Source organism: Molossus molossus, unplaced genomic scaffold (assembly GCF_014108415.1).
Source record: "Molossus molossus isolate mMolMol1 unplaced genomic scaffold, mMolMol1.p scaffold_m16_p_11, whole genome shotgun sequence".
NCBI lineage: Eukaryota > Metazoa > Chordata > Mammalia > Chiroptera > Molossidae > Molossus > Molossus molossus.
The window spans coordinates 48,066,605-48,078,061 of record NW_023425346.1 but is presented as its reverse complement, the minus strand read 5'-3'; the positions used below and the strand labels follow the sequence as shown (position 1 = coordinate 48,078,061).

The following is an 11,457-nucleotide window of genomic DNA, read 5'->3' as shown; positions in this document are numbered from 1 at the left end:
AAAGAAAATATGCACAACTGAGTCATAGAAGGAAAAATGTAAAACATGTAGAAAGTGTTTAAGAAATGCAGAGCAGCCCTGGCCGGTTTGGCTCAGCGGTTAGAGCGTCGGCCTGCGGTCCGGAGAGACCCGGGTTCGGTTCCTGCTAAGGGCGCGTACCTCGGTTGCAGTTTGTCCCCGGCCCTGGTCGGTTGTGTGGGTGGCAGCCACTCAATGTGTTTCTTTCATATCGATGTTTCTCTCTCTCTCTCTGTTCCTCTCTCTCCCTCTCACTCTACCTGAACAAAAAATAGAAAAATGTCCTCAGTTGAGGATAAAAAAAAAAAAGAAATGCAGAGCAGAATTAATAGGATTAAATTAGTTTAAGTTGGAATCCCAGAGTAAAGAGAGGATGGGCAGAAGCAAACTTCAAGAAATAGTCACTGAGAATTTTTCAAGTTTAAGAAAGGAGTGCCTCTCTGGACCTCTGTGAAGAAAGGTCTCACAAGTCTTTGGCTGAGAAATGAGCTGTACATGAACAGATAAGAACAGAAAGAAAATTAAAACCCATTTAAGGCCTTCGACAGAAGCCCTGGAAAGGACGAGGGAAAACAATTCCCAGACATTGTAACAGCAATTACAAATATTCTCATAGCTTCAAAATACCTATTATAAATATCTTCATATTTTGTTTAATTTTTTTTGCATTTATCTTCAAATAGAGCAGGAGGGAGAGAGGGGGAAAGAAAGAGAGAGAAACATCGATGGGAGAGAGACACATCAAGTGGTTGCCACCCACATGACCCCACCCGGGGTGGGGACAAACTGCAACCGAGGTAGGTGCCCTTAGTGGGAACCAAACCCAGGACTCTCTGGTCCATGGGCCGACGCTCTAACAGCTGAGCCAAACCAACCAGGGCAATATCTCTGTATTTTTAAGAAGGTAGAGAAAAACATGAGTACAAAAAAAAAATAGAATTGGGGGTGGGGGAAAGATAGAGATTAACCAAAGAATGTACATGTATATATGCATAGACACAGACAATAGTGTCTTGAAGACCTGGGGTGGGGCTGGGGCTGGGGCTGGGTTGAGGAGGAAATAAGGGACATCTGTAATACTGTCAACAACAACAACAACAATAATAATAATAATAATAAAAACTTAAAAAAAAGAGAGCACTGGAAGAAAAATCAGAAATTATAGTAATAAAAATACAATATATAAAATTTAAAATACACTGGTTGGAATTACCAACAAATTATTGCTGGATAAAAATCAGTGACCTTGACAGCAAGAGAAAATATTAAAAATAAAACATGTGCATGCACGAAACTCTCCAAGGTGGACTACTGAAAGGGTCATCTGCCAAGTCTCAGCACAGACCAAAGGAATGAAATTATACAAACACCGTCTCTGGACCCCGTGAAATTAAACTGGAAATAAAAAAACATCTGAAAAAGAACCTAACTATTTGGAATTAACAACTTCTACATAAAGAAAAATTAGACAAAATTTTGAAGACTGAAAATATAAACAATATTTGAAAGACCTAATTAAAGTAGTGCTTGGAGGAAAATTTAGACCGATGAATGCTTTTAATAATAAACAGGAAAGCTCTCCAAACAATGTTAGAAGCTTCTATCTAAAAGCTTGATGAATAAAATAAACTTACTTAAACAAAATAAGAAAATAAAGATAAGAACAAAAATAAATAACATGAAAACCAGAAAGTTGATTTAAAAATCAGCAAATCCAAAAGCTGTTTCCTTGAAAAGATCAATGAAGTTGATAAACTTCTGTTCCAACTAAGAAAAAGAGAGAGAAGATACCAATTATTAATATCAGAATTAAAGGGGAATATATCACTCCTTTAGGCATTGAAAACACTATGCAAGAATTTTATAAACAATTTTATGACCACAAACTCAACAAGTTAGATGAAATGCACAATTTAATGATGAAATGTCACCCACAACCAGACTCACCCAAGAGAAAAAGAACCTGAAAAGCATTTTTATCTATCAAAGATGTAGAAATAATACTAAAACTTTTCCACAAAACAAACCTGAGGCCCAGATATGTTCATTATTGAATTCCATCAAACATTTAAGGCAGAGATAACATCAATTTTACACAATGTTCTTCTGAAGCAGAATATTTCCCAACTCATTTTATGATGCCTGTATTAGCTATTATTAAAATCAGACAATAACATAACAAGAATACTGTACTACAGTAGCCCTCGTGAAGAGGAAAACAGACAAATAAATAAGCTTCCTTGACAAAAGTCTAACAAAGTTCATAAAAATATAAATAGAATACTACATTGAGACTAACAGATTTATCACAGTGATGCTAAAGTGAGTTAAGAAAGTGGTGTGTTTGTATGTTTGTAACAACAGTCTCCACAGGGTGGGGGAGAAAAGACAAATTAATTTGCAGCATTTCTCAGTTGTTCTGGTGTAACTCCCATCATGGCCAACTTCTTCCAACTATCACTGTGCATTTGACTAAATGCAGAATTGAAAAAGATGGACCTAATCAGTATGTCACTGGCTTAGCATTTTATAAATTAAATAATTCATTATATTAAAAGACTATAGAGGAAAAAACTACAATCATATCAATAGATGCAGAAAAATTATTTGAATATATTCAATACAAATTATGAAAACAAAAACCTGGGTGTGTTTGTTTACTAGGGCTGCCACAATAAATTACCACAACCTGGATGATTTAATATATTTTTTTTTGTTTTATAGTTCTTAGAAGCTAGAAATTCAAAATAAACTTGTTGGTAGGGCCAAACTCTCTAGAGACTAAGGGGAACACTTCCTTGACTCTTCTTAGCTTTTGGTGGTTGTTACCAATCACTGATGTGTCTTGCCTTGTTGGTACATCACTTTGACCTCTGCCTGCATCTTTAATGGACTTCCCTGTGTCTATCTGTTTTTTCTCTTTTCTTATAAGGACATCAGTCATATTGAATTAGGCTCCACCTTAAACTAGTATAACTTCATCTTACTTGATTTTATCTGTTAAGACCCTATTTTCACATCCACAGGTACCAGGGCTTACAATTTCAATATATCTTTTGGGGAAACACAATTCAGTCCTTAAAAATGAGCAAACTTGGACAGATGGCCATCTACAAAACTCTACCACTAACATCTCATTCATTCATTCATTCATTCATTCATTCATTTATTTATTTATTTATTTATTTATTTATTTATTATTATTATTTTTTTATCCTCATCCGAGGACATTTTTCCATTTTTTGTTCAGGTAGAGTGGGAGGGAGAGAGAGGAACAGAGAGAGAGAAACATCGATGTGAAAGGAACACATCGAGTGGATGCCACCCGCACAACCGACCTGGGCCGGGGACAAACGCAACCGAGGTACGTGCCCTTAGCGGGAACCGAACCGGGTCTCTCAGGACCGCAGGCCGACGCTCTAACCACTGAGCCAAACAGGCCAGGGCTAACATCTCATTTAAAAGACTTAAAGTTTTCCCCTTGAGATCAGAATGAAGGCATACTTTTCTGGTCACATCACTTTTATCCAACTTTCCACTGAAGATCCAAACTTGAGAAATAAGGCAAAACAAATAAATAAAAAAATACAGATTGGATTGGGGTAGTAAAGGGTAAAGGGGGCCAAATATATGGCGACAGAATGTGATTTGACTTTGGGTTGCGGGCTTACAGTGCAATGCTGTGCAGAAACAATGTACAGATCGTGTATCATGGAAATGTACACTTGAAACCTATATAATCTTACTAACCAGTCACCCCAATAAATTAAATAAAAAGAAAAAAAAGAATGGCAGTTTTAGTGATATAGAATAAAATATTGGGGATAAGTTTAATAATATATATGTAATACTATATGCTTAAAAACTGTAAAATATTGCTGTGACAAATTGAAGAATACCTATATAAATAAAGAGAACTTGTCAACATGGGTCAGAAGACTTAATATAGTTCAGATGTAAATTTGCCTCAAAGTGACCAAAAATTCAATGCAATCACAATAAAAAATTGTCCAAGTTTTCTGTAAAATTTGATAAGCTAATTCTAAAATGTATAAGAAAATAGGAAGAATCTAGATAACTATGCCAAATTTAAAAAATAAATAAAATTTTTAAAAAGGACGTATCTAATTTCAAGTATTACTATAACTCTACATTAATTAAGATAGCTTTATATTAGCATGAAGATAAATAAGTAGATAAATGAAACACAATAGATTCCATAATAGACCCACACATGTATTATCCAATATTTCTGAAAAGTTGAAGGAAATTAGATGGGGAATTGCAACAAATGGTATTGGGTCAATTGGATCTTTATATGCAAAAGAATAAATGTCTATGCTTATTCTAAACAATATACACCAAATGTATCTGAAAATGAATCATAGACATAAGAGCTAAAAGAATAAAACTTAGGAGAAAATATATATATATTTCCTTTTTTTAGGTTTGATTGACAGTGGGATGGATATATTTACAAGACAAATTTGCTTTAATTATGGACTTGCCATACTAAGGAGGGTAGTGGGGATTTTAGTGTTTTTTCCTGATTCATATAAGTTGCCTTTCTTTATTTTTCCTTTAAACCACACCTCATGAATGTTTCATACACATGAAATTACATACATTATTAGTCTTTTTCTTCCACAGTCATTTATTTTATTTTTTTAACTTCTCTATTAGTACATAACAAGGCATCTAAAAACACAGTGGTTAAGTGCTTGCTCTCAGCACATATACTAAAATTGGAACGATACAGAGAATATTAGCATGGCTCCTGCAAAAGGATGACATGCAAATTTGTGAAGCTACCATATTTTTGAGGCCAACTGATGTTCTCTCTCATCGATATATTTTTTTAATTTTTAAATTAATTAATTTTTGTTACAGATGTTTGACCTTTCCCCCCACTGATTCCCCCCCATCACCTCCCCACCCTGTCCCCAGCTTTGTTGTTCATGTTCACTGTTCATGCATACATGCATATAAGTTCTGTGGTTTATCTCTCCCCACCAACCCCTCTTCTGGGGATTGTCAGTCTGTACCCCACTTCCACATCTCTGGGACTACCCCATTCCTCAGACTGTTATATTCATTATATTCCACAAATAAGTGAGATCATATGATACTTGTCTTTCTCTGTTTGGCTTGTTTCATTAAGATGATACTTTCTAGGTCCCTCCATGTCATCTCAAAGGATAAGAGATCTTTCTTTCTTCCGCTGCATAGGACTCCATTGTGTGTATGTACCACGGCTTTTTTATCTATTAGTCTACTGATGGACACTTGGGCTGTTTCCGGATCTTAGCTATTGTAAATAGTGCTGCTACGAACATGGGGGTACATATATTCTTTCTGATGGGTGTTTCAGGCTTCTTGGGTGTATTCCTATAAGTGGGATCACTGGGCCAAATCGCAGTTCAATTTTTAATTTTTTTAGGTAACACCATATTGTTTTCCATAGTGGCTGCACCAGTCTGCATTCCCACCAGCAGTGTACTAAGAGTCCCCTTTTCTTCATACCCTCGCCAACACTTGTTTGATGATTTGTTGATGGTGGCCATTCTGATGATTAGTGATGTTGACATTTCTTCATATGTCTCTCAGCCATTTGTATGTCCTGTTTGGAAAGGTGTCTATTTAGCTCCTCTGCCCATTTTTTAATTGGGTTCTTTGTCTTCCTTTTGTTGAGTTGTATGAGCACTCTATATATTTTGGAAATTAACCCCTTATCTGATGTATCATTGGCAATTATGCTCCCCAAAAGAGTGGGTTGCTTTTCCATTTTAGTGGTTGTTTCTTTTGCTGTGCAGAGCTTTTGAGTTTGATGTAGTCCCATGTGTTCATTTTCTCCTCTGTTTCAGTTGCCTTAGGTGATGTATTAGTAAAAATTCTGCTGCGTATGATGTCTGAAATTTTGTTGACTACATTTTCTTCTAGGATTTTTATGTATTCATGAGTCACATTTAAGTGTTTTATCCATTTTGAGTTTATTCTTGTGTATGGTGTAAGTTGATGGTCTAGTTTCATTTTTTGCATGTAGGTGTCCAATTTTCCCAACACCATTTATTAAAGAGGCTGTCTTTACTCCACTGTATGCTCTTGCCACCTTTGCCAAATATTAATTAAGCATATTGTCTTGGGTTCATTTCTGGGTTCTCTATTCTGTTCCATTGATCTATCTGCCTGTTCTTGTGCCAGTACCAGGCTATTTTGATTACAGTGGCTTTGTAGTATAACCTGAAATCTGGTAATGTGACCCATCCAACTTTGTTCTTCTTTTTCAAGATTGTTGTGGCTATTCGGGGTCTTTTTTGATTTCATATGAACTTTTGAAGTATTTGTTGTAGTTCTGTGAGGTATGATGTTGGTATTTTGATGGGGATTGCATTGAATCTATAGATTGCTTTGGGTAGTATGGACATTTTAATGATGTTCATTCTTCCAATCCATGAACAAAGTATGTGCTTCCATTTTTTTATGTCTTCCTCTATTTCTTTTTTCAATGACCTGTAATTTTCTGCAAATAGGTCCTTTATTCCTTTGGTTAAGTTTATTCCTAGGTATCTTAATGTTTTTGCTGCAATGGTAAACGAGATTTTTTAAAATTTCTCTTTCTGTGAGTTCATCACTGATGTACAAAATGCCATCGATTTCTTGACAATTTTGTAAACTGCTACTTTGTCAAATTCATTTATTAAGTCTAGTAAATTTTTCATGTCATCTGTGAATAATGACAGTTTCACCTCCTCCTTTCCAATTTGGATCCTGCTTATTTTTTCTTCCTGTCTGATTGCTGTGGCTAAGACTTCCAGTACTATGTTAAATAAGAGTGGTGAAAGTGGGCATCCTTGTCGTGCTCCTGTCCTTAAGGGAAATGCTTTCGTTTTTGTCCATTGAGTATGATGTTGGCTGTAGGTCTTTCATATATGGCCTTTATTATGTCAAGATATGATCCCTCTATTCCCAGATTGCTGAGCGTTTTTATAGAAAAGGGTGCTGGATTTTGTTGAATGCTTTTTCAGTGTCTATTGATATGATCATATGATTTTTATCTCTCATTTTGTTTATGTGGTGTATCACATTTATTGATTTGTGAATATTGTACCAGTCTTGCATCTCTAGGATGACTTCCTGTTGGTCATGGTGAATAATTTTTCGATGTATTGCTGGATTCAATTTGCTAGTATTTTGTTCAAGATTTTGGCATCTATGTTCCTCAGGGACGTTGGCCTGTAATTTTCTTTCTTTGTAGTATCTTTTTCTGGTTTTGAAATTAGAATTATGCTCGCCTCGTAAAAAGAGTTTGGAAGTCTTCCTCATTCTTGAATTTTTTGAAATAGTTTGAGGAGAATGGGTGTTAGTTCTTTTTTGAATGTTTGGCAAAACTCCCCTGTGAAGCTGTTCGGGCCTGGGCTTTTGTTTGCTGGGAGAGTCTTGATTACATATTCAATTTCTTTTGCTGTTATTGGTCTGCTCAAGTTTTCTATCTCTTCCCAGTTCAGTTTTGGGAGACTGTGTTTCTAGAAATTTGTCCATTTCGCTTAGATTGTCAAATTTGTTGCAGCATAATTGTTCATAATGTTTGTTCACAATCCTTTGTATTTCTGTAGTGTCAGTTATTATTTCTCCTCTTTCATTTCTGATTTTGTGTATTTGGGTTGTCTCTCTTTGTTTCTTGGTGAGTCTAGCTAAGGGTCCATCAATCTTGTTTATCTTTTCAAAGAACTAGCTCTTTGTTTCATTGACACTTTAAATTATTTTTTTGGTCTTCATGTCATTTATTTCTGCTCTGATCTTTACTATTTCCTTTCTTCTACTTGCTCTGGGGTTTTCTTTTTGTTTGCTTTCTAGTTCTTTAAGTTGTGAGGTTAGATATTCTATTAGAATTTTTCTTGTTTCTTGAGGTAGGCCTGTAGTGCTATGAACTTCTCTCTCAGAACTGCTTTCACTGCATCCCATAGATTTTGTGTTGTTGTGTGTTCATTTTCATTGGTTTCCAAGGAGTTTTTAATTTCCTCCTTGATCTTCATGGTAACCCATTAATTGTTCAATAACATGCTATTTAGCTTCCATGTTTTCAAATGTCTTTGCATGTTCTTGTTGCAATTGATTTCTAGTTTCATACCATTGTGATCTGAGAAGATGCTTGATATGATTTCAGTCTTCTTGAACTTGTAGAGACTTAGTTTGTGCCTTAACATGTGGTCTATCTTTGATAATGTCCCATGTGCACTTGAGAAGAATGTAAATTCTGCAGTTTTGGGGTGTAATTCTCTGTAGATACCTATGAAATACATTTGATTTAGTGCTTCATTTAGAGTCTGTGTTTCCTTGTTAATTTTTCATCTAGATGATCAAGTGATGTCAGCGCGATGTTGAAGTTTCCTGCTATAAATGTATTACTGTTGATTTCTCCTTTGAAGTCCTCCAGAAGATTGTTAATGTATAATGGTGCATATAAGTTTACCAAGGTTATATCTTTCTGTTGGATATATCCTTTCAATATTCTGTAGTGGACTTCTTTGTCTCTAGATATGGTGTTTATATTGAAATCTACTTTATCAGATATGAATATTGCTACCCCAGCTTTTTTTTCTTTCTGTTTGCTTGAAAGATTTTTTTTCCATTCCTTCAGTTTCAACCTATGTGAGTCTTTTGTTGTGAGGTGGGTCTCTTGTAAACAACATATATGTGAGTCAGCTACAATGTGTCTTTTTATCAGAGCATTCAAACCATTCACATTTAAGGTGAAAATTGATATGCACTTATTAATTACCATTTTTGTTTAGTGTGGTTCTATTTTTCTTCCGATTTCTTCTCCTAAAAAGCAGTCCTTTTATCATATCTTTCAGTTCTGGTTTGGTGTTAATATATTCTCTGAGCCTTTTTATTTTGGTTTGGAAAGCTCTTCATTTGCCCTTCTATTTTGAATGATAGCCTTGCTGGATAGAGTAGTCTTGGATTCAGATCCTTGTTTTTCATGACCTTGATTACTTCATGCCACTCCCTTCTGGCCTATAGTGTGTCTGTTGAGAAGTCAGCTTAGAGCTTTATGGGTTTCCTTTGTATGTAACCTGTTGCTTATCTCTTGCTGCCTTTAGGATTGTCTCTTTGTCTTTAATTTTTGGCATTTTTAATTACTATGTGTCTTGGTGTGGGCCTGTTTGGGTTCTTCTTACTTGGGGCTATCTGTGCTTCTTGAACTTGAAAGCCTTCTTCCTTCACCAAGTTAGGAAAGTTTTCTGTCACTATTTCTTCAAATATAGTCTCTAACTCTTGCCCATTTTCTTCCTCTTCGGGGACTCCTATGATGCGAATGTTATTACGTTTCCAGTTGTCCCACAGTTCTCTTAAGCTATCTTCCTGTTTTTTAATTGTTTTTTCTTTTTGGTTTTTTGATTGGTTGATTTTTTCTACCCTGTTCTAATTCACTGATCCGGTCCTCAGCTTCCTCTACTCTGCTGTTTAGTCCTTCCAATGTGTTCTTAATTTCTTCTATGTCATTCTTTATTTCCACTTGGTTGGTTTCCAATGTTTCTATATCTTTACTCATGGTGCTGATGTCCTTACTCATGCTGTTGAGCTTCCTCAAGATCATGGCTCTGAACTCTACCTCTGATAATTTGCTTAGCTACATTTCATTGATTTCATCTTTGATAGAGTTCTCTTGTTCTTCCATTTGGGATTTGTTTCTTTGTTTTACCATTTTGACTATCTCAGTGGGTTTTTGAGCCTGTCAAATTTGTCCTGTGGGTGTTGGTGTTCTGCTGTTTGTGGCTCCCTATACTGGGTTTGAATGAGCTTGGGTGGGCCCGCGTTAAACACCATTGTCTAGTCTTACTTTCCTGGGTAGATCTGCAAGCCCAGGAAAGGTTCAGTTGTCCTCTAGCTTTTTCCTGGAGGCACCAGTTACTCGGTGCCTTGGAATGTAGCCCTGGTGTTCTGCAAAAAAGGATTTCCAGAGGGTGGATAGGTGCTGGTTGTTAATAAACCTCAATTTGCATTTCTTTGCCTCACCTGGGATAGAGTGAATCTCTGAGTGGGGGGCTGCTGCTTTCCCCCACAGCTCAGGGAAGGTGCACACTGGCCACCATCCTTTGTGGCCGCAACTCAGCAAAAACTCTGAGTGCCCTCCAAATCCCGGGTGTGCCCACAGAGTTCTAGCCCAGTCTGCCCTCTCTCTGCCATAGCCCCTAGGTGAGTGGCTGTGGCTATTTTAGTGCTCTGTCACGGCTCTCTGCGCTGTGGGACAGGCTTGGTCTTTATTCCCCAAGCGTGCTGCTCACTGCTAAGGCTGCTGCTGTCCTTGGCCTCCCAGCCTGCCACCATCTTGCACCTCCACAGATCCTACCAGTGTCCCTGGTTATATGGTCCTGCCCTCTGCTTTTCTGTTGCTTTTTTCCAAGGATTTTTCTTTATTTTAGTTGTAATTTCCATTTGGTCCTGGGGATTGTCTGTGTAGCTTCCATTCACTCCGCCTCCATTTTCACATCCTCTAAGCCTATCTTGTGCACAGGTGGGTCGCACAGGCCTCTCTGGTGCCCTCACACAGTGCAGGTCCCATGGGCAGGCAGCTGGATCACACCAGTTCCTCTGGGGCTTAGGCTTCTCACCGCTCTTGTGGGCTACTGGGTCACAGAGACCTCTCTGGTGCCCAGCACCCTGCAGGTCCTGTGGGTGGGCAACTGGATCGCACCAGTCCCTGCTGGATGGCACAGGCTTCTCTGGTGCCCCAGCACCCCTCAGAACCCAAGAGCAGTTGGATTGCACCAGTCCCTCTTGGGCTCCAGCTTCCCATTGCTCTTGTGAGCTGCTGGACCACATAGGCCTCTGTGGAGCCGCAGGTCCCACCGCTGGTGGCTGGGGAGTGCTACTGCCCTGTGGGGTTCAACTCCTGCTCAGCTTTTGCTGTAGTTTTTGGAGATGGGTCTAAGATGCTGTTATGTGCTTCTGTTGCCTGGAGATGGATGTCTTCTCCCCAGTCTCTGTTGCTGGGGGTATATCTGGACTCTGATGGGGCTGTTACTATGGGGGACAGTGCTGGGCTCCAGGCTGTCTGCAGCTTCCGCGACCGGCACCTTGGGAGCTCCACTATTGTGCACCAGTCTGTGTTGACACAGAGTGTCCACTGGTCCGATGGTGTCAGCTGCACTGGTGGGCTCAGGTTGCAGGGCCCTAGCTGCTCCCACTGCCTCCTCCCAGGGGAGACCCAGGATCTTCCAAAATGGTGGGACCTCCCGGTGGTGCAGGGAGAAGCGCCCTGAAGGGTCACTCACTGCGGTAGCCGACTGCTCCCATCCACAGCACAGGAACCTTCTGTTCTGCATCTCTGCACTGCTCGTGTTTGGTCATCCACCTTCACATCCACTCACACTCTCTCACACACTAGCTCACTCTCTTACACACTCACCCTCCCTCTGGTCCTGCCCACTGCCA

At 38.5% G+C, this 11,457-nt stretch overlaps 1 non-coding gene across 1 annotated transcript; it reads left to right on the top strand.

The window, feature by feature from the left end:
* Positions 1-4,735: 4,735 nt before the first annotated feature.
* LOC118625875 lies at positions 4,736-4,839 on the top strand. The gene has a single exon (XR_004958736.1). It is a non-coding gene; the product is annotated as a U6 spliceosomal RNA (small nuclear RNA).
* Positions 4,840-11,457: the final 6,618 nt, after the last annotated feature.